The following is a 23,277-nucleotide window of genomic DNA, read 5'->3' as shown; positions in this document are numbered from 1 at the left end:
GCCAACAAAGACAAAAGTGGCAAAGGGATATCATTGCTCATAATATGGAAAGAAAGGGGAAAAATGCAAACAAGTCAAACCTAAGTCTAAACTCTGTATGAATAACACTCATGGATACTCATATAAACTAAGGAGGAGGTAGCAGACACACTAGTAGCCATATATACATAAAAGTTCAATTGAAAAACATGGAAGCTCAAAGAAGTTATCCAGACAACACGATATATATCTTACGTGTCTACGTAAACATGGAAATTATAAAGATTCTAGTTACAACAATGTTTTGATTCTTCTGAGTCACAAATTTTTTTTTTAGATTACTTACAGTGTGGAAACAGGCCCTTCCACCCAACAAGTCCACACCAACCCGCCGAAGCGCAACCCATCCAGACACATTCCCCTACATTTGCCACTAACACTACGGGCAATTTAGCATGGCCAATTCACCTAACCTGCACATTTTTGGATTGTGGGAGGAAACCGGAGCACCCGGAGGAAACCCACGCAGACTCGGGGTGAACGTGAAAACTCCACACAGTCAGTTGCCTGAGGCGGGAATTGAACCCGCGTCTCTGGCGCCGTGAGGCAACAGTGCTAACCACTGTGCCACTATATTGCCTACTGTTATATTCTTGTTCTAAAAAGGGAAGAGTAATAAACCTGGTAACTAAAACCAGTCAGCCTGTGGAAAAGCTCTAGTAGTCATAAGCCAAGAGAAATTAATTTTAATTTGAAAAAATTAGTTCAAAGATTACAGATCAAAACAAATCATCCTATCCATTGTGATGCAGCTCTTTTGAATAAAAATAACGGAGCTTGTTACTAAAGGTAATGCAATTGAACTTTGTATAATAATCAGAAGGGTGTTGATAGATGACACATTACAATTGGATCAATGAGCAAAACCTAAGCCTGAGGGGGTACAGAAGCAGTGAAAGCATGGAGACAAAATTGACTCAGGAACAGAGACAAAAGCAGAAAATAGATGTTTTTTCAAACTGGAGATTCTACAGTGCCACTGCTCAGAGACTGACACTGGAGTTTTGGCATTTTATTGATAATACGCATCAAAAAAGTGGTGGCTGACATTTCTTTCTATTATCCAGAAGCTGTGCCCTCCCTCTACTGTTCCCAAATATTCTCATTTGTAGACGTATGTTGTGCTTTATGCAAAGCCATGCCAGCAATTGGCCAGACTGTTTGGGCATGTTGATATAAGAACAATAGCATATGGTTACATTACAGATACAAGATATAGTACAACACTGAGATCTATTTTAGTATAATCCTTTTCTAGTATTGTTTATGAGTCTGAATTATAAAAAAGTCAGCTTTCCCATTAGTCAACTGAATCAACTTGTGTTGAAAAGTGTTAAAGACTTTAATTATCTCTCTAGAATCAAATCCCTACATCCAGTTGTAATGCCTTTCAACAGATAGTGCCTAAACTGTCAAAAAATATCCAGCATTTTTGATTTTATTTTTGTTTTCCAAAATCTGTGGTTTTATACATCTGCTGTAATTGAAATCCCACATCAAACTATTCATTTTAGATACATGGGCTGAATTTTCATCTGTTGGGATATGCCCTTTCAAGGTAAGTTAGTTCATCTATGACCAGCTTTGTGTATTTGTTCACCTGCATTACATGGTGCTTCCAATGGAGAAGGTACCATTATACAGTGAAAGATGTTACAAAATGTCTTGTCAGTCTTGCTGTCCTCTTATCTACTGAGATAGTTCTTGCTGATTTTGAAAAAAAAATGGCTTCAACACTGGGGGGAAAAAAAAGTCTAAACATCTGTTTCTTACATTGATGGATCTGCACTTGACTTTGAACTTAATACAAGCATGTTCTGTTCTTTCCTCTCCAGAGAATAATCCATTGTTTGGGCAACTGTGAACATTACTGGTGTTTGGCTGGCTTTCAGCACCAGCTGGTTTCAGCACAGGGAATATTCTATTCATCCGAGGATGAATGACAGTGTCAAGGAGATGTAATAAAAGTTTGTCCCTTTGATGTGACCTTTGGTTTGTTCATATAAGTTAATAGGATTGTTATATTAATGTAAAATATTTTCCATTGATGCTTCATGGGATTTGAAGAGTATGCACAGTGCATACTGGATGATCGGCTATACAGGACACATGGGAGCACAGAGGTGCCCTGGAAGATTTTGGGGGTGGGGTGCATGAAGGAAACATGGAATGGCATTGCTGATCAATGGTGTTTAAATGGGTTCATAGAAATTGCACAAGCACTCTTAGAAGGCATGAGCAGACATGGGGTGAGGAAATTGATGGGTGAGGTTGCAGAGGCCTTTTAACACACTTGAAAGCTGGAACACTTAGTTAAAAAACTGAGGAGGGCCTTCTAACCAGCCTATATCTGCACTCACGGTCCTCAAGTAGTCCATCACATCTTGAAACTCTGAAATCATGCACGCATTGGGTGTGCAGATTACAAGGTGCAAGGTCAGCTCTTCCCCAAGGCCCAAAGGGGGATTCAGTTCATGGTTAATATTTGCTAAAAATACAATTACACTTTTTCAGTGCACATCTCAGAACTGATACCTCACAAATACATCCTTTACTTGAATTGTGGTATAGCATGAGTAAATACTGCAAACCTGTTAGCTTAGAAAAATGCAGGATCTTCTGCTGTTTTGATAATCCAAGTTGGTCACCTAGTTTGCATTGAATCTGTGGTGACAATACCAGACAGTACAGTAAGTACCAATTTAAATGACTGAATAAACAGCAGTGCACACAAGTCAATGAATGATGGCATACAGTATGTCTAGCCCAACGCTAGCAGCATTCATGCAGCAGAAACAGCTCAAAAAGGTGAGGTTCCATTCTGATTGTCAGTTCAAACTCCGTATGCTTTTAAACTCTAATGACATTTCGAGAGTGCACTTCTTTTTGTGTTGTTTGGTTTAAATTGGTCTTCAGATGTCCTGTTTACTAATAAATCTACCATTTGCCGCAAAAAAAAGTATTAATTACTGAGGCAAAAAATTGCATTTCTACAGTACATTTTACAACAACAGGATATCCCCAATGCACTATGTAGCCAATGAGGTGCATACACAGTTGTAAAGTAAAACACAATGCAGCAAGTTTTCACACAGCAAGGTCCCACAAACAGAAATGTGATAATGATCAGATAGGTCTGTTCTTTCAATGCTGATTTTAATAGTATAAACATTTACACCAGGGACAATTCCTTTTTTATTCAAAATAGTGGGATCTACTACTTCCACCCAAGGGGCTAGATAAAAAAAATGTGGTGCTGGAAAAGCACAGCCGGTTAGGCAGAATCCAGGAGAGTCGCCATTTCGAGTATAAGCTCTTCATCAGGAATGTCAGCATCTGCAGTCCTCACTTTCTCCAAGGGGCTAGAAAGGGCCTTGATTTAACTTCCCACCCAAAAAAAAAGATCTCTGACAGTTCAGCATTAACTCTGTATTGACAGCTGGGATTGAGAACTATATACCTGTAAATAGATGTAAAAACACACGAGAACCAAATTAAAGAACTCTGTCCCTTCAGTCTTCCAGACAGTAGATTACTTGTAATCTTTTTGCTCAAACTATTTCTCAGCACATTTATTATCGAAAATTTATTATTTATGTATAATTAAACCCATAGAAATGAATTATTTCACTGCATGTAATAAAACCAGGCTTAACTAGAAAACAGCACAATTGAAAAAATAAGCATTTACAGAAAAAGAGCCACAGTACAAAACCAGAAAAAATACATTTCAAAAACTTGCAATTTTACAGCATCCTTCATGACATTCCAAAATGTTTCAAAGTAGGTGCAAAGAAACCAAAAATGGAAAAGTCGGCATGTGTAATTACTGGATGACTCGTTCAAACAGTCAGCACAGGCATGGCAGCTAAATGGCCTCATTCTCACGTGCATCACCCAATGATCCCACACTACTGTTCAGTCAAATGGCTGAATTTATTTTCCCCATAGTACAGTTTGACCCCCAACATTGACCAAACGAAAGTGAAATTCAACAAAGACATGGCACCCATGTTGGAGAGCTAATGCCAAAACAGATAAGAATGCACAGAAAAAGGATTCAGAAAGTTATGTACATTTTGGGTTTGGGTCTCTGGCTCCATTGCAATTTGACATTTGACTGGAAGAACATACTTATCTCTGTTGGATAATATTGTACCATCTGCCGACCGAAGGCCTGAGAAGAGTAGCAGTGGTTAATTTGCCAGCTAAGTTATTCTTTGTGGTCCCAAGCAGAAACCTCCTCCTCTCTCTCTCTCTCTCATCTTAATGGTTGTGCAGCCACAAACTACCAACTTTCAGGCTGCTTAAACTTGAGTAGTCAGCCAATGGCAGGTACAGGTACTAAACTTTCTGGATCAGCCTGTCAAAAAATGGGCCATATTCTTTCCTTGATCATAATTGAGCACATTGTATTAGATCCATATGCATTTCTTATGAGTTATAAGCTAAAGTATTGTCCATACACAATTGGTTCTAGAGGTAAGATTATTGTACTAAATAAGTTAACCACACAACTAATGTATTGTACTATAAGAGAATTGAATGGATTCATCTAATGGTGGAAAATCCAAGCACAGTGTAGAACAAAGAAATCACTGCTGCTTTCTACACAACTATACAACTCAGTTTCTGTGGAAGTCAAGAACTTTAATCTTTTTTGCCTGAATTAAACACACCTTAGAGCAGGCAATAAGGGGCCAGGGTGTCTCTATGACTGGAGAACCATCCTGTGTCACCTCCTTTGGAGAAAGCCCACAAGAAAGTGCCTCTCAAATGACATATAGTCAGTAGCGGGCCTTCCTCAGAATCAGAGAGTCTTGGGCATATTTGACACACCCTCCCTACCCCCATTCAAGAACTACTGCTCAGAGACTGGCAGCTGCCAATTGCTCTTAAGTGTCAGGGGATCTGTGGCAAATGCCAGTAATGCACCCAGAAAAAGACTAGGTTCAAAGAGAGACCCAACCCACAGGTGAGTTTCAAAGGGATGAGATCAATAGGAGGGGTCACCAATAACAGGAGAGGAGAAATGCCAGTCAAAAACAAGGGCAGGAGGTGCCCCACAGCAAGTTCAGCAATTAGACACTGGAATGCCTTTGAATAAGGAACACCCAACTGTAAAACTCTTCAGGAAATGATTTTCTTCCATGACAACAGACCACACCTGCACAGTGCCTTTTAATCTGGTATCAGTTGCGTGCTGAATTGGCAGCTACGTAGGTACGATGCTGAGACTTTCCAGCTCAAAGTTAAATCAAGGTAGATGTTCCCCACCCCATCACCCATTCCCACACCCCCAAAACCTCCAAATCCACCTCAAGGGAGTACAGTAAAAGGCATCCTATTCCTTTAACAGGAGGTGTCTGGAACAACAAAATCAGAGTGCTTGCACAACAGTATGGTGAACAAATTGACCATCACGTGCAAACAGATTTCATGTTTTATATGCCGCACAGTTCTGAGCACACTTAGCAGCATTGGAATAGAAAACATAGCCATAAATCGTGGTCCTTTAAATGGTTGCTGTTCTGTTCTTGCTTACCTAAAAAGTTTGAATTGTATCAGAAGTAATGAGACACCGCAAATATGATCATCATTCCCAAAGAATGTGTAGACTCTCCTATGAATAACAGTATGTCAGTGAGGAGGAAAAGGCTGATCCGCTGGGACAGGGCTTAACATACAAATATTACAGAGTTTTTGGTTTTGCCACTTGAAGCAGAAAAAAATTGTAAATCTGTTTGTGCTGTTTCTCCCTCCAAATATTGCCTGACTTGTGAGTATTTCCTTCATTTTCTATCTTATTTCTGATTGCCCGTATCTGCAGTGTTTTGCTTTCAACTGACTGCATACAGTTACAACAGAAATCTAGGTAGTTTTTGTAACCAAGTGAAGTGCTGTTAATCACAAATTTTAAAATTAATAGCAGTCCAGTTCAAGTCATGCTTTAAGTAAGCATTTGAGAACATCATAATGAATATTAAATTCAAAGTTATTGGGCATAACAATAAATGGTAAAATTTTTGTAATATCTAAACCAAACTCAACTTTACCACAACTGCTAAACAATTTTGCACATCACAAGTACGGCACTAGACTCAGGCATGGCCCTTAAAACTTGAGTTAAATTTTATCAGAAATCAGCAAAGTGTCATACAGTCATACAGATGCACAGCACCAAAACAGACCTTTTGTTGCAACTCATCCTTGCTGGTCAGATATCCTAAATTAATCTAGTCCCATTTGCCAGCTTATATCCCTCTAAGCCCTTCTTATTCATATACCTACCCAGATGCCTTTTAAATGTTGTAATTGTACCAGCCTCCACAACCACCTCTGGCAGCTCGTTCCATACACACCAACCACTGCTGGAAAAAGTTATCCCTTAGATCCATTTTAAATCTTTCCCCTCTCACTTTAAACCCATGCTTTCTAGTTTTGGACTCCCTCAGCCTGGGGAAAAGACTTTGAGTATTCACCCTATCCATGCCCCTCATGATTTTATAAACTTCTATAAGATCACCGCTCAGCCTCCAACATTCCAGGGAAAATACCCCCAGCCTATCCCAACTCCTACATTCAATGCACTGATCAATAAAGGCAAGTATACCAAATGCCTTCTTCAACTGACTTGCTGGAATTTGCTGTCATGAGGATGGTCAGGCAGGTTGTGGTAATATGTGAAATCACAAACAGAAAGTTCAGAAGATTCAGAATCTTTCATGAAGATTAAGACTTTCAATCTATTGCCCTTGAGGAAGTTAGAATCAATGGCATCTATAACCAAACATTGCATTTTTTCTAAGATTTGTACTCTAGATGGATAAAAGATAAATGCTATACTTACTGTAAACTTGTCTCTACAAAGAGGAGTAAGGCTTCAACTGTCCATGGTCACCCATCCTATTCAATATCTTCATAGATGAGATGTTAACTTCCCTGCTGAGACAGCCGATCAGCTGCAAAAAGCAATTCCAAGTCATTAATCTGGAATCGACAGTTAAACTGTATCCTTTATGATGGACTTGAAAGGGTCTGTTGTAAGAATTTTTGACAGTATTGCGGAGTTCAGTTTTACAGACAATATTGTGTACTCAGACTATCCCATGAATTTATTGTACCCCTCGTCACCATTTTCAACAATGGCTAATCACGGCAGTATGGTGCCTTCACATCGGAGAGAAATGACACAAAAGCTACTCAAGCATACAGGATCATCTATCTCAATCATTTACTTTAACAACTGCAGAATATTGAGCATTATGTAATTAGGTTTAAAGTGGTTATAAAAAGGGACAAAGACAAATCAAAGTTAAACATATTCAGTTGTCAGTTTCAATGCTTTGAGAAGAGATAAAACATAAGATTGACTTGGAAACTGACAAATAAGCAATAACAGGCTTCAACATTAACTATTTTCATAAACACATATTAAATAAAACATAAATAAATATACTTGTCGGTTTGGATAATTTGGGATATAAAAGAAAATCTTATGAAAGCAGAGGGTATCACTGAATTACTGAATGAGTATTTGGATTTTAGTTTGATTATGGAGATTCCACAGTATATTCTAAAGGCACAGATTCTGGATCCAGACAGTCAAGCCTCATGTCCAACAACTCTACTTTCATCAGTAGGGGAAAGAGGCCAGGACTTGACTCACTCACAGCGGAAGCCTGAACTTAACAAATCCCATTTCACCTGATCCCATATTAGAATCAGAGATAGAGCTATGCAGCATGGAAACAGACCCTTCAGTCCAACTCTTCCTTGCCAACCAGCTATCCTAAATTAATCTAGTCCCATTTGCCAGCATTTGGCCCATATCCCTCTAAACCCTTCCTATTCATATAACCATCCAGATGTCCCAGCCTCCCCCACTTTCTCTAGTAACTCATTTCATACAAGGACCACCCTTTGTGTGAAAAAGTTGTCCCTTAGGTCCCTTTTAAACCGTTTCCCTTTCACCTTAAACCAATGTCCTCTAGTTTTGGACTTCGCCATCCTGGGGAAAAGACCTTGGCTGGGACTTACGAATCTTTGTTATAGACGTGAATGCATGCAAAGGTCACATAAGGTTTTTGGAACTTTGATACTTTTGAATTATCTAAATTTTTGCCCTTTAACTTTTGAGAACAAAAATGCCTGCCTGCATAGAAGAGCTAAAAAAAATCTATGCTTGCAGTTTCAATAGCTTTTTGTTGATTCATCTTTTGCCTGACAGCTTCAAGGTATTAAAGGATTAGTTGTTAATGTGGGGCTATGAACATAAATACCTGTTTTTATACAGGATGAATTACTGGGGGTGATTTAACATACTGAAGTCTTTAATAGACACTGTAACTTTATTTTATTTCACCTGAGCATGGCTTCTAAGGTCTGCCCATGGTGGATACTACCCGAGTTGACATGAGACAAAAGCTGGTGAACGGGAAACATAGGTAAGCATAAAGTTGGCATTGGGGCTATTTGGTGCCATGCTATAGAGTGACAAGTCAAGTTATAAGGTGCCATGGAAATGAATAGAGTGCATTAGATAATATTGAGGATTTGAGAGCTCAGTAGGAGTGGTGGAGGGGCATGGGGAGTGAGAGCTAAGGGGTGTGAGAGGTAAGGCAAAGAGAGCTTACTATTTAACGTAACCTGGATGAAATCCTAGAGAACTGTTCTACTTTTAACCGGCCTGCTTTGACACCTGTCAGCCCATATCCGCCTCGGATCTCTGGCTAGAGGGCCCACAATCAGGGCATTTCTCATTCTCCTGCTGTCTTTCCTATTCCCCACTTCACCAGAGACAAGTTCAGGAAGCTGGGAGGCATTACATTGTGGGAACATAAATCCAGGCTTTCATATCTCTTTTCAGATCCATCTGGAAAATGGGAGAAAATGGTATTGAATTGGTTCTGGTAACCGATTAAATACTTCGCTGAAATTTCAGGACAAAGAGTATTGCTGATAAAATAGAAGTGCATAGTGAGTTCCCCAGTGTTCAGCACTAGGATCAGTATCTTTTTTGTTCTTTATAAATGACTTGGACACATGGGTTAGAAGTTTGAAAGGAGATGGCTCCAACAGCACACTACCTGCAGGTACCTTGACCTGATTCCATGGCAAACAAGCAACTAACTGCCTGACATCAGGACTCTCATTCTTCCAAGGGATGATGTCCTGTCTCTGAGAGCTGACAGCCAATCAAAGAGCTTGCTGCTCCTCATTCCCAGCAGCACCAGCAGGAATGACTCCACTACTGGAAAAGCACCCTGCCTGGAACATCATCATTTTAGATGCTGCACCATGAACAGGTAAGTGGGGTCAGAACCACTCGGGCAAATCCCAGCAAACAGTTGGGGAAGATATTTTTCCCTGAATAGGACTTCTGCATCTGAGCAGGCATGTGAGTTGGGAAGTTTTCTGGTTTGCCATGTCTGCCATTGACGAGGCTCTCCATGGGCCAAAGAGCACTAAGTCAGGAATTCTCTACCCTCAACCCTGGGCATACAATAAGGCACCCGACAGGTTTTACTGATGTTTGCCGATTCCATACTAGGTCTATATGATATTGGCAATATACTCAAGCTGTCCTCAATATTTGTCTTGTAGTGAGATTTTGCTTGATGCTGCAACCTAGGGTGAATGCAATCCTGCATTTGACAGTTATGTAATGACTAACCACAACAATCACTAACCTGGGTGGTCAGATAGAGGTGGGAAAGAGGATGTGGGATGTCTTTGAGTTTAAGACAGTGCAACCTAAAAAGCCCAGCATTCACTAAAACTATGCAAAAAGAAAACAGGCAGTTTAAAAAAAGCCTTATCAAGTTTTGTTTGCCCTATATTCAACTTATTTCATTAAGTTTGCAGTGCAATAAAGTAAACGCAACATCAAAGTGGCTAGTAATTCTAAATGTTAATGTCTCATCCCATAAAAGTAATAAAGGCTCTTTTGAGAGATGCTTCAGGCCAAAATCCATCTTGTAGTGAATACACTGAACCGCCTTGTTCTCATCATTCGTACAGTAGTTAGGCTGAACAGCTAATACTGTGGAGGGATTAGTGGCAGCCTTTTGTCACCAGATCATGATGTCACTCTGGCTACTGCTAGCAAAATAAACAAGAACAGGTTTCCGAGGATGTCAAGTAAATGAGGTTACACTGTAGTTCTTCAAACAAATGAAATTTGTTCTTCCTTTTGTGAAACATGGACCTCAAGTAAACAAACATAAGTAGATCATTCAAATCACGAGCTGCTCCACCATTTAATAATAAGATCACAAAATTGATCTTTGAATTCAATTACATTCTCCTGCCCAATCCTCATGTCTCTTGATTACCTAAAATATTTGTCAACGTCAGACTTAAATATACTCAGCAAATGAACAGCTCTCTGAGGTGACGAGTTTCAAAAATGTGTAACTCTCTGACAGAAGACATTTTTCCCTGAATGGGACTTCTGCATCTGAGCAGACACGTGTTTAGGAAGTTTTCTGGCGTGCCATGTCTGCCTCAAAACAAATCCAGTCAAATGATGGGATTTTCAATCTAAAGGGCAAGAAAGGATGCATTTGGGCCAGCTGCCTCCAACCACAGGTTGTATGGGACTGTAAGGATTACAGAAATGGCTGTTTAAAAGACTCCTCAGCACTCGAATGTCATTCCAGTTGTTTTGTTAAATATTAAACCCTCCCGCCTCCCACTTAACACCTACCGCCTCTCTACACATCAACCCATGCTCCCAAACACAGCCAACGGAACCTTATAACATCCAAGCCAATCCATAGCTCCCATACCCACACTCCATGACAACCAACCAATCTCCCCACTTATCCTTATGGGCCTTATATTCCCCAAGCCAATTTAATGCCAGTTCATTCAAACCCACTCACCACCTTTTGCCCCTGACACCATTACTTACTCACCAAGGGCAGGGCATGGGATCTACTTCTGAGGTGAAATAAAAATCTAAACATTTATACAAACCTTTAATATATTAAAACACATTTTTAAGAACACTCACACTCATGAAACCCATTCAAATCCTCTCATATGCTTAATCCATAAAAATACCTGTATACACAACTCTGCAATAATGTCTGCTAATCCTTTGATAACCTTTTCAAGCTGTCAATAAACATGTGAAATAGGGGTTGGTGAGAATAATTATAGGTTCCGAATAGCAACCTAGTCATTAACAATTTATATATATTAATGTTAATGTTGTTATATTAATAAATAGCAATTGTAATTGCTAGGAAGATTTTTTTTAACTCACTCTGACAAAGATATCTTTTCTTAAAGAAAGAGCTAGGGATTTAAATTACTTGACAGCTTGACAGTGCTACACACCTCAAGCACATGTATGTCAACTCTAAAAATTCATAACACCCACAAAGTGGGTTAATGCCCTTGCTCCAGTGAAATTGGAGTCTGTGTGAAATCAGCTTTAAGTTAGTTTGTTCCAGTTGAGTTCCGGTGTCCCTCACAAATGAATCGTGTCCTATCCCCTTTTTTTTTCATACGGGCAAATTTGAGATCTATCAGAAACGGTTGAAGGTCTTTCACGTTAGGGTCTTGCCTCCCATTTTTAAAGATCTGCAGCATCTCAATGATTACCGAAAACAATTCAAGTCTTTATCTCAGTCTGAAACAGTTACTCGAGCAGAGAAAGCAAAACAAATAATTTATGTATAGGCCTCATCATATTATTGAGACATCCAAAATATTTCATAAACAGGTATTTATCACTGAAGGCAATTTTTGAAGACAATAGACAATAGGTGCAGGAGTAGGCCATTCTGCCCTTCGAGCCTGCACCGCCATTCAATATGATCATGGTTGATCATCCTTAATCAGTATCCTGTTCCTGCCTTATCTCCACACCCTTGATTCCACTATCCTTGAGAGCTCTATCCAACTCTTTCTTAAATGAATCCAGAGACTGGGCCTCCACTGCCCTCTAGGGCAGAGCGTTCCACACAGCCGCCACTCTCTGGATGAAGAAGTTTCTCCTCATCTCTGTCCTAAATGGTCTACCCCGTATTTTTAAACTGTGTCCTCTAGTTCGGTACTCAGCCATCAGCAGAAGCATGCTTCCTGCCTCCAGAGTGTCCAATCCTTTAATAATCTTATATGTATCAATCAGATCCCCTCTCAGTCTTCTAAACTCAAGGGTATACAAGCCCAGTCGCTCCGGTCTTTCAGCATAAGGTAGTCCTGCCATTCCAGGAATTGACCTCGTGAACCTACGGTACACTCCCTCAATAGCCAAAATGTCTTTCCTCAAATTTGGAGACCAGAACTGCACACAGTACTCCAGGTGTGGTCTCACCAGGGCCCTGTACAGCTGCAGAAGAACCTCTTTGCTTCTATACTCAATCCCTCTTGTTATGAAGGCCAGCATGCTATTAGCCTTCTTCACTACCTGCTGTACCTGCATGCTTACCTTCATTGACTGGTGTACAAGAACACCCAGATCTCTTTGTACTGCCCCTTTACCTAAATTGATTCCATTTAAGTAGTAATCTGCCTTCCTGTTCTTGTCACCAAAGTGGCTAACCATACATTTATCCACATTAAACTGTATCTGCCATGCATCTGACCACTCACCTAACTTGTCCAGGTCACCCTGTAATCTCCTAACATCCTCATCACATTTCACCCTGCCACCCACTTAGTATCAACAGCAAATTTGCTAATGTTATTATTAATACCATCTTCTATATCATTAACATATATTGTAAAGCTGCGGTCCCAGCACTGATCCCTGCGGTACCCCACTGGTCACTGTCTGCCATTCCGAAATGGAGCCATTTATCACTACTCTTTGTTTCCTATCAGCCAACCAACTTTCAATCCAAGTTAGTATTTTGCCCCCAATACTATGTACCCTCTCCACCGCAACTCCTCCACTTCCTACTCCTCCGCCCTTGAACCCCGCCCCTCCAATCGCCACCAGGACAGAACCCCACTGGTCCTCACCTACCACCCCACCAACCTCCAGATACATCATATCATCCTTCGACATTTCCACCACCTCTAAACAGACCCCACCACCAAGGATATATTTCCCTCCATTACCCTATATGCGTTCTGGAAAGACCACTCCCTCCGCGACTCCCTCGTCAGGTCCACACCCCCCACCAATCCAACCTCCAGTCCCAGCACCTTCCCCTGCAACTGCAAGAAATGCAAAACTTGCGCCCACACATTGCCCCCTCACTTCCCTCTAAGGCCCAAGGGATCCTTCATATCCGTCACAATTTCACCTGCACCTCTACACACATCATTTACTGCATCCGTTGCACCCGCTGTGGCTTCCTCTACATGGGGAGATAGGCCACCTAATTGTGGAACGTTTCAGAGAACACCCCTGGGACACCAGCACCAACCAACCCAACCGCCCCGTGGCTGAACACTTTAACTCCCCCTCCCATTCCGCCAAGGACATGCAGGTCCTTGGCCTCCTCCATTGCCAGACCATGGCAACACGACGCCTGGAGGAAGAGTGCCCCATCTTCCGCCTAGGAACCCTCCAACCACAAGGGATGAATGCAGATTTCTCCAGCTTCCTCATTTCCCCTCCCACCTTATCTCAGTCTGAACCTTCGGACTCAGCACCGCCGCTTTGACCTGCAATCTTCTTCCCGACCTCTGCGCCCCCACCCCCTCTCTGGCCTATCACCCTCACCTTAACCTCCTTCCACCTATCGCATTCCCAACACCCCTCCCCCAAGTCCCTCCTCCCTACCTTTTATCTTAGCCTGCTTGGCACACCTTCCTCATTCCTGAAGAAGGGCTTATGCCCAAAACGTCAATTCTCCTGGTCCTTGGATGCTGCCTGACCTGCTGCGCTTTTCCAGCAACACATTTTTCAGCTCTGATCTCCAGCATCTGCAGTCCTCACTTTCTCCTAGTTGACTTTAATACCACTGACTTAAATGTTTTCAATTTACACCACTGTTCTGAAGAGGCATGGTAAAACAGTAAATATTTTTGAAGATATAAGAAATCAGAGGAAGCTGGCAAAAGTTATATTCTTGTCCTTGCTGCATCAGACCCAAAAATAAGATACAACATTGTTCTTTAAGATTAGATTAGATTCCCTTCAGTATGGAAACAGGCCCGTCAGCCCAACAAGTCCACAAGTCCACCGACCCTCTGAAGAGTAATCTACCCAGATCCATTCCCCTACCCCGTATTTACCCCTGACTAGTGCACCTAACACTATGGGCAATTTAGCATGGCCAATTCACCTGACCTGCACATCTTTCAATTGTGGGAAGAAACCGTAGCACTCGGAGGAAACCCACACAGACACGGGGGAGAATGTGCAAACTCCACGCAGACAATCACTTGAGGCTGGAATCGAACCTGGGTCCCTGGCACTGTGAGGCAGCAGCACTAACCACTGAGCCACCATGCCACACTGCCACAATTCCCTTGTTAATTTTAAAAACAACAGTGAAACATACAAAAATAAATAAAAAGAAACAATGAATTATGAGTGGAACACAGTCCTGTGAAAGTAGGGAAGTTCTCTTTGCTGTTGGGTCCATGCCCCAGATTTTTTGTGGAGTCATGGAGATCTTTCAAAAAGGCAGCTGGTCAGTCAGGTGTCCTGTCTCCATTTTTGACACATCGCATTTTCACAATTTGAAGAAAAGGAGCAAGGTATGAATCATATCCTGAGCAGAACCTGAACGTAGCTGAGACATTTGAACATTGAAATTCATCCATAATTCAAACAGATCCCATTTTCCCTGCAGCAAGGGCAGTAATTCACTGTCAGAGACTTACAACTTTTTTTTAGACTAGTTGTAAATGTTTTTGATGGGGTAATAAGGTCTGTGGCACTGTCACAATGTTATTGAAATACTCAGCCCTTTAATTATTTACTAAAAGAATCTGATTTTGTCATTGAGCAAAGTGAAATATTGCTGTAACAGGATTGGTTGCTTCTCATGGAAGCAGTCACTTTGTTTCCTGTAAAAGAGATTTACAAGGTCATATAAAGAATGATTTATACGGAAAGTCCCAAAAATGTGCATAAGTCATTTCTATGCAAATTGTTGTGCGAAACCTCTTAGCATTAAAACAATATAAACCACTTCTCTAAGGTTATAATTGAAATGATCAGGTGTCACCACCTCCTTCCAATGAAATTTTGTAGAGCTTCCCTGAGTAGGGAGGCAGTTCAATCCATGAAAACTGAACAGACTTGTGACCCATACCATACTTCAATGAAGAGAAGGTTGTAAAATAACTCACAGTTTATTCATCAAGTTGGCTAATCTGAATTATCTATTCCCAAAGAAAAATATTAAATTTTACCCTTAGAGACAAAGTTGCTGATCCATCCAGAGAATGTAATGACGTTTCCTGCCTCTACCATCCTGCCAGGCATATGTTGGAAAGATTTTTAAACTGATTCTCAACTTGCTTGACCAAGACTATCAATGCACTTTCTTTTGTCATCAAGTCGTACAAGATAATACATGGCTTGGAAAGGGTGGACGCTAGGAAATTGTTTCCATTAGGCGAGGAGACTAGGACCCGTGGACACAGCCTTAGAATTAGAGGGGGTAAATTCAGAACAGAAATGTGGAGACATTTCTTCAGCCAGAGGGTAGTGGGCCTGTGGAATTCATTGCCGCAGAGTGCAGTGGAGGCCAGGACGCTAAATGTCTTCAAGGCAGAGATTGATAGATTCTTGTTGTCTCGAGGAATTAAGGGCTACGGGGAGAACACTGGTAAGTGGAGTTGAAATGCCCATCAGCCATGATTGAATGGCGGAGTGGAATCGATGGGCTGAATGGCCTTACTTCCACTCCTATGTCTTATGGTCTAAGTCCTGGAAATGAGACTTGAACACAGTGCTTCTCACTGATGGGCTGAAAAGTTAAAAGAACGTCACAGACATTAAAACTACAAACTATTATATTTATTTTGTAGCTCGTTGAACATGGCTTTCCCTCCCAGTCAAGTGCCCACCTATATATCAAACTCCTATCACCCTGACCTCTTGCTTGTCAACAACACCAAGATCACTTACAAACTGCACTGACAATACGACTATCTTGTCTGTTATCATGTCATAGCATTTGCTATCCCCTTTCATCACCCCTACCCCACTGTCCTGCTCTAAAGGTTTGTCCTCATGCAATTCCACGTCTACATGACTGAACACAGCTACTGTATCTCCATCAATGGTGTCCCTTCCAACTCGAATACGGTTACTTTTGATCTGCATGAGAAATGTTTTCTTGGCTCCTTCCTTCAAGTGCTACACTGATTTCTCATGTTTACTTTTCATCTTCCTTGGCCATGCAGAAAAGCATCACAAATCCATGAATGTTGAAAAATAGCTGACAGACAGCAAAAAAGGTGTTTAACTATAAATAAAATCACTGAGCCAAAGGAGATAATATTAGGAGATGTGACTGAATGTTTGTTCAAAGAGGTAGGTTTTCAAGAGGACCTTTAATGATGAGGAAGCATTTAAGACAGAGGAGCTGAAGCAGGGAACTCCACAACATGGGCCTTACATGCCTAAAAGCATACCTAAATTTCTGAAAGGACGGTGAGAGTGGTCATGTCACAGATCTCTCAGACTCAGAGTTGCTATAGCAACGTTTAGTTTTATATTCATTCTATAGCCTGGAGCAAAAGACACAGCATTATTAGACATCCAACTTTATTTCTCATCATGTGGCTGACCAGAAGTTGCTCTGACTCTTACTGCCTGCCTCTGGCAAGTATTGGAAGGGTTGACAAGATGCTGCTCAAATAACATGGCCATGCAATTTCCATGGCCAAAGACTCAGGGTGGGATTCAAACCTACACCATCTGACTCAGGCAGGGATATTACTCACTGTACCACAAGACATCCTGGAAAGAAGAGGGGGTGGTGGGGGAGATGTACATAAGTTCAAAGTCCCCTGTACACCCGTATATACTTGGGAAAGTTTCATGGAAATAAAAATTGCCCAGGAGTTGATATCAACAGTATAGAAAGGATACATGGAGATGTGACCTAGCGATATGATCACTAGACCATACATCCCGAGATCCAGGTCATACTCTGAAGACATTGGTTTAAAATTTGAATGCAACTAAAAAAAAATCTGGAATTAAGAGTCTAATTGTTGGGAAAAAAGAATATCTGGTTTACTAATGCCCTTGAGGAAAGGAGGCTGCTGTCCTTACCTGATCTGACATAAACATGACTGCAGACCTACAGTAATGCCATGGTTGATGTTTAATTGCATTCTGGCCTGTTAGGAATGTGTAATAAATTCTAGCCTGGCCAATAATGCCCATAAATGAACAGAAAAGTTATCACTCTATTCTCAAAGAAAGCCTGGTTTATAGAACTGGAAAGTTTACTGGTGAAAGTTTTGCCTCTATTACCGTGTAATGATCCTGCAACTGGGAAATTCTGAGCATGAAGTAGCAGATGTCAGCGGCAGATGGCTGTCCAAGCAGCCAATTGTGTTAAAGGATTTTCACAGACTACCAAGCAGGATACAAGAATGACAAAAAGAGAATCATTTATTAAACATTTCATTAAGATAATGAAAGGTTGCAATAGACACTTGGAAGCTAAATTAACCTTAAAACAACATGGTTAAAACTTTGGCTTAAAATAATCCACAAAATAGTAAGTTAATCACTTGACACCACTGACAAATATAAGATTGTGTCTTTCAGAACAAGTTCTGTTATTCAACTTCTAATATTCACATTACCAATAAAAACTTAGTTATACCTGATTGAAACACATTGCTGGAAAAACTCAGCAGGTCTGACAGCATCTGTGGAGAGAAATCAGATTCCTGACTCAAATAAAAAGATATACCTATTGTTCAAACATGATTGCAACCTCCAATGGAAAGGTTGGGGAGTACAGGGTGCAGGGGAGAGAAAGTGGAAAATTATTGGTGTAGCCTGTGTCAAAACCCAGAGTGATTGTGCACAATTCCAAGATTTCTGAACCAATCTATCAGCACCCAATATCCGGAAGTGATGTTGATTTCAGAAAGGAAATGACAGTAAATTGTCAGTTTCCAGTGACCTGTCCTCATCTCACAAAGTCCAGACCGTGTTTTGTTCCCACCACACAGTACCTTGGACAATTTCATAAATATCTTAGGAAGTCACATTAAAAAGGTGTGGTGGGAAGAACATGAGATTTTAGTTTCAGTGGGAAGGACTAAATCAGTATCTGTGCTATCATGAAAACAAGCCTCAGGCAGATTAGGTTTACAGCATCACAACCTTCAAAGCTTGTAAATCTACTTGTCAGACTAGGTTTTTTTTGTTTCTTTTGGACATTGAATCCGAACTAATTTCTGGATTGGATCCAATATTGTGAAATATGGTATAACTGCAGTACTGGTCTAACTGCAAACTGATATCCTAAAAGGGATCCCCACAACATGCAAAATTTGGAGATTCTCCTACAAGACTTACAAGCTGCTGAATGCAAAATAAAACGGTGGTCAGCTACCAATCTGAATCCAAAATCCCATTATATTGAACTTACATGTCAGCCAACATTTTGAAGTCTATTCAAAACTTTAGTTGCAATTTTAGTCACATTTCAGAACCCATCTTCACGAGCCTAGAATTTCCTTGGAGTCACCTCATCCCGGCCTTGCAAATGATTGGAGTGTACACAGCAAACAAGTTGGCGTTAAAACAAGATAGAGTCAAAGTTAGAGATGTACAGCACGGAAACAGACCCTTCGGTCCAACTCACCCAGGCTGACCAGCTAACCTAACCTAATTGACTCCCATTTGCCAGCACTTGACACATATCCCTCCAAACCCTTTCTATTCATATACCCATCCAGATGCCTTTTAAATGCTGTAATTGTACCAACCTCCACCACTTCCTCTGGAAGCGCATTCCATACATGTACCACACTCTGTGTGAAAAAGTTGCTCCTTAGGTCCCTTTTATATCGTTCCCCTCTCACCCTGAACTTATGTCCTCTAGCTCTGTACTCCACCACTCCAGGGAAAAGACCTTGTCTGTACATCCTATCCATGCCCCTCATGATTTTATAAGCCTCTGTAAGGTCACCCTTTAGCCTCTAATGCTCCAGGGAAAATAATTGAGTCACTTAAATGCAACACATGCTCAGTGGCTTGAACAGGTGAAGCAAAAACATAACACAAATTAGCTAAAGCCGTAGGCTTATTAAAGCCAATGAGCTAGCATTCAAGACCATTTCATGAAAAGTGAAAAAGGATTATCATACAGAATGTGGCTTACATCAGACTATCCTTTGGCCTGAATCTAGAGAGGTATTGAGTTTTTACTGAATTATAGAAGACACTACACTCCTTGACTAGAACCTCCTTCCTCTTCATTCCTCAGTCAGGTAAAAACAATGACTGCAGGTGCTGGAAACCAGACTCTGGATTAGTGGTGCTGGAAAAGCACAGCAGTTCAGGCAGAATCTGAAGAGCAGTAAAATCGACGTTTTGGGCAAAAGCCCTTCATCAGGAATACAGGCAGAGTGCCTGAAGGGTGGAGAGAATAAAACCCTCCTCTCATTTATCTCTCCACCCTTCAGGCACTCTGCCTGTATTCCTGATGAAGGGCTTTTGCCCGAAACATTGATTTTACTGCTCCTCGGATGCTGCCTGAACTGCTGAGCTTTTCCAGCACTTCTAATCCAGATTCATTCCTCAATCCCCAAACCAACACTGAAAGCATAAGGGGGTTTGTGCCAACAGTTGCCCTGAGACAACTAATGGTCAAACCGCTCTTAACAGATGTGAGGCAGGACATCTGTCAGTACTGCAGTCCCTCACTAAGCTTAGTGAATTGGCATTTTGGATATGCCAAGGCAAAATTCAGAGCAGAACTAGTTGGTCCCAAGATTTTATCTGAACATTCTGCAAGCCAGCACGAATAGGGCTGAAACTTTTAACCATTCCAAACAACCACATCATCGCTTTCTCTATCATCAGTGCGGAGGAACAAAGTGCAAGTTGATAAATCCCGCAAAGTTGCCATCCAAGTGGATAGGGTTGTTAGGTAAGTATATGGTGTTTTGGCTTTCATCAACAGGGGGATTGAGTTTAAGAGCCGCAAGGTTTTGCTACAGCTCTACAAATCCCTGGTGAGACCACACTTGGAATATTGTGTCCAGTTCTGGTCACCCTACTATAGGAAAGATACAGAGCCTTGGAGAGGGTACAAAGAAGGTTTACCAGGATGTTGCCTGGACTGGAGGGCTTGCCTTATGAAGAAAGGTTAAATAAGCTCAGACTTTTCTCTCTGGAGAGAAGGAGGAAGAGAGGAGACTTGATCGAGGTATACAAGATAATGAGTGGAATAGATAGAGTCAATAGCCAGAGACTTTTCCCCAGGACAGGATTGACAGGTACGAGGAGTCATAGTTTGAAGATATTAGGAGGAAGGTAAAAAGGAGACGTTAGAGTTAGGTTCTTTATGCAGAGTTGTGAATGCATGGAATGCGTTGCTAGCTGTAGTGGTGGAAGCAGAGTCATTGGGGACATTAAAATGACTGCTGGACATGCACATGGATAGCAGTGAGTTGAGGGGTGCTTAGGTCAAGTTATTACATTTTACATTAGGATTAAACCTCGGCACAACATTGCGACCAAAAGGCCTGTTCTGTGCTGTACTTTTCTATCCATCTTCTATCATGAAAAGAACACTTCCTTCTTTCAAGTGCATTGTCCAGGAATAAGCTGAGTTAAGAAGTGCTTTTGTTACTATTCAGTCAATTTTAGCTATTCTATATTTTTCTTAAAAAATACAAAAATAACGCCTCGACACTGCATCTATGAACCTGTGCAATTTTGAAATGGAAACAAAAGGGGCTTTTAGCACTGAAGGGTTAAATGAGATATACTGGGACGTGTAAGTGTCTCTTTGTTTTAAATGATTCTGCTGAATATAACAGCTATCTCTGAAAGTCTGTTAGTGGTTGTGAGGCTGTGAGCCAGAGCTAGGGAGCAGGTGCAGGTTCTAGGCATCAGCAGCTGGGCTGAGAATGTGCAAAGAGCAAATGATTGGTGCGTGTATGTTTTATATATTGGGGTCTGTTCGCCATTGTTTTACCATTTTAAGATTCTGCACTGGAAACGACAGCTTGGTAGATGCCAGGTGGTCCTGACTCACAGGGGGTGGGGAGAGGAATGAAGGGAGCTCCGTCTTCTATTTTCTCATTTGTGTCTAATTGCTAAGAAAAAAAATACATAAACTGCTCTTCAGAAACCCTTTGCTTAGTTAGTAAAGTTCTTTTGTGTGATGGGTTATTGGATTGGATGGCATGTTTTATTGCTGCACCATCTGGAAATTTAGTTAATGACAAAGCCTTTAAAAATTACATGTCTTTATTATCATGATAGGATACTATGAATATTTGATTCAAAAAATGACTGAAAAAGAAAATAGTATCTAGTAGCTCTATTTGAACGTTTGTGCTCTAACGGCCTCTGCCATAGAAAGAGATGCCAATGATTTATAATAAACATCAAAAATGCTCAGTCAAAGTGTCCCTTTCTCTCAGATAGACAGGGTGGTGCCAATTGACACCTAAAGCAAAGAAGAGCCAGATTTAGGCCCCTCAGAGGTTTCCTCCCAGGACACTCCAGAGATCCCTGGGTCCTCCACCTCCCTCTTCCCTGTGATCTAATGCCTACAGAAATCTACATGAAGGAAGGTGAGAGTTTGTCTGGGCAGGACACTCCCAGCAGCCCTGGGCCCTCCAGGCCCCAATGCTCCCAGGAACAAGCAACAAAGTCTCCAGGCCAACGACAGAGCAAGCAACCTCCACTCCAGCTGCAGGCATCAGGAGTGCAATTAGTAGCAGCGGGAATGGAAAGGAAGAAAGGAAGCTTACCGACAGCACATCAGTGGCACAAGTGACACAACACTGTAAATTATCCTGCATTTTCATAAATGTAACTTTACTTGGATTCTTAAAATTTCAGTTTCAGTGTCTTTGTGTCTGTCAGACCAAATGAAAGCATTCTTTGAGAGATAAGCAACCTCTTGAAAGAAATTGTAATGGCCAAGTTAATCTCTCACAAGTAATGTGACTGCAGACAGTATCAGACATCATGGAACCTTGGTCTATAATGTAATTGACTGCAGCCAAAGTGTTACACTTTAAAACAGACAACACTGAGGCTACAAACAGTTTGTAGGGATTGCAGTAAGGATTGCTCTGCATAGAGGGGGAGGGGGGGAACAGGGGGTGAGGGTGGGATGGGGAGGGTAGCTGAGAATGTGACAGGTAGATGGAGGTGGGGGTGAATGTGATAGGTCGGAGAGGAGGGTGGAGCAGATAGGTGGGAAGGTAGGACAGGTCATGAGGCCAGTGCCGAGTTGGAAGGATGGATTTGGGATAAGGCGTGGAGAGGGGAAATGAGGAAATTGGTGAAATCCACATTGATCTCATGTGGTTGGAGAGTCCCAATGTGGAAAAATGAGGCATTTTTCCTCCAGGCATCAGGTGGTCTTACCCAGGATCTTGGGTTCATGTCACACTACAGGTGACTCCATGACACTATACATTATCATACACACACTCACATAAATCCTCTCTCAGACACACGCACACACCTACACTCATACATAGGCATATACTCTGTCACACTCACGCATACACTCAATCAAGCACACACACAGATGCATACTTACATGTAAGTCTATTGGCTGAATTTACATTTGCAGATTTTTATTTGCAGATACATTGTATTTTGTTCAAAAAGTACACAATATGTAGGCAGTCAGTCCATGTGACATTTTATAAATTCCTACTTTGGAAACAGAACCAGTCTGACCCCAGGTTGGAATACAGACAGACTCTAACCTCACCCTCTTAATGCCTTGTCTGAGCTGAGATGTTACTTTTTTTATATAAAACTTTAAGTTATCTTGGGAATGTGACTTGAAAGAAGTTCTAGGATTTATATACTAAATGAATCAAAACCTGCAACCCATTCTAAGTGATTAAAGACTTAACATCAATCTAGGTTTGTTCAATACATCGGATCAGCTGTATGACACGGTAATCTTTTACTATAAATTCTGTGTCCTATGATCCTGCTCCATGAGCTATCTGACAAAGGAGCAATGTTCCAAAATGTTGTACTTCTAAAAAACCTGTTGGACTATAAACTGGCGTTGCCTGATTCTTAGTTTAGAATTTGAATGTGGGAATGTTGACCTCCCAAGCATCAGG

At 41.2% G+C, this 23,277-nt stretch overlaps 1 protein-coding gene across 2 annotated transcripts in view; it reads right to left on the bottom strand.

The window, feature by feature from the left end:
• LOC132820398 (serine/threonine-protein kinase PAK 3) overlaps positions 1–23,277 on the bottom strand; it is a 239,263-nt gene that overhangs the window by 172,759 nt on the left and 43,227 nt on the right. For both annotated transcript variants that reach the window (XM_060832488.1, XM_060832489.1), the window contains exon 2: positions 6,890–7,001. The gene's annotated coding sequence lies outside the window, so the exon portion shown is untranslated. The remainder of the gene's footprint in view (positions 1–6,889; positions 7,002–23,277) is intronic.

This window comes from Hemiscyllium ocellatum, chromosome 11, assembly GCF_020745735.1.
Source record: "Hemiscyllium ocellatum isolate sHemOce1 chromosome 11, sHemOce1.pat.X.cur, whole genome shotgun sequence".
In the NCBI taxonomy this organism is placed as follows: domain Eukaryota; kingdom Metazoa; phylum Chordata; class Chondrichthyes; order Orectolobiformes; family Hemiscylliidae; genus Hemiscyllium; species Hemiscyllium ocellatum.
This window is presented reverse-complemented; position numbering and strand designations above follow the sequence as displayed.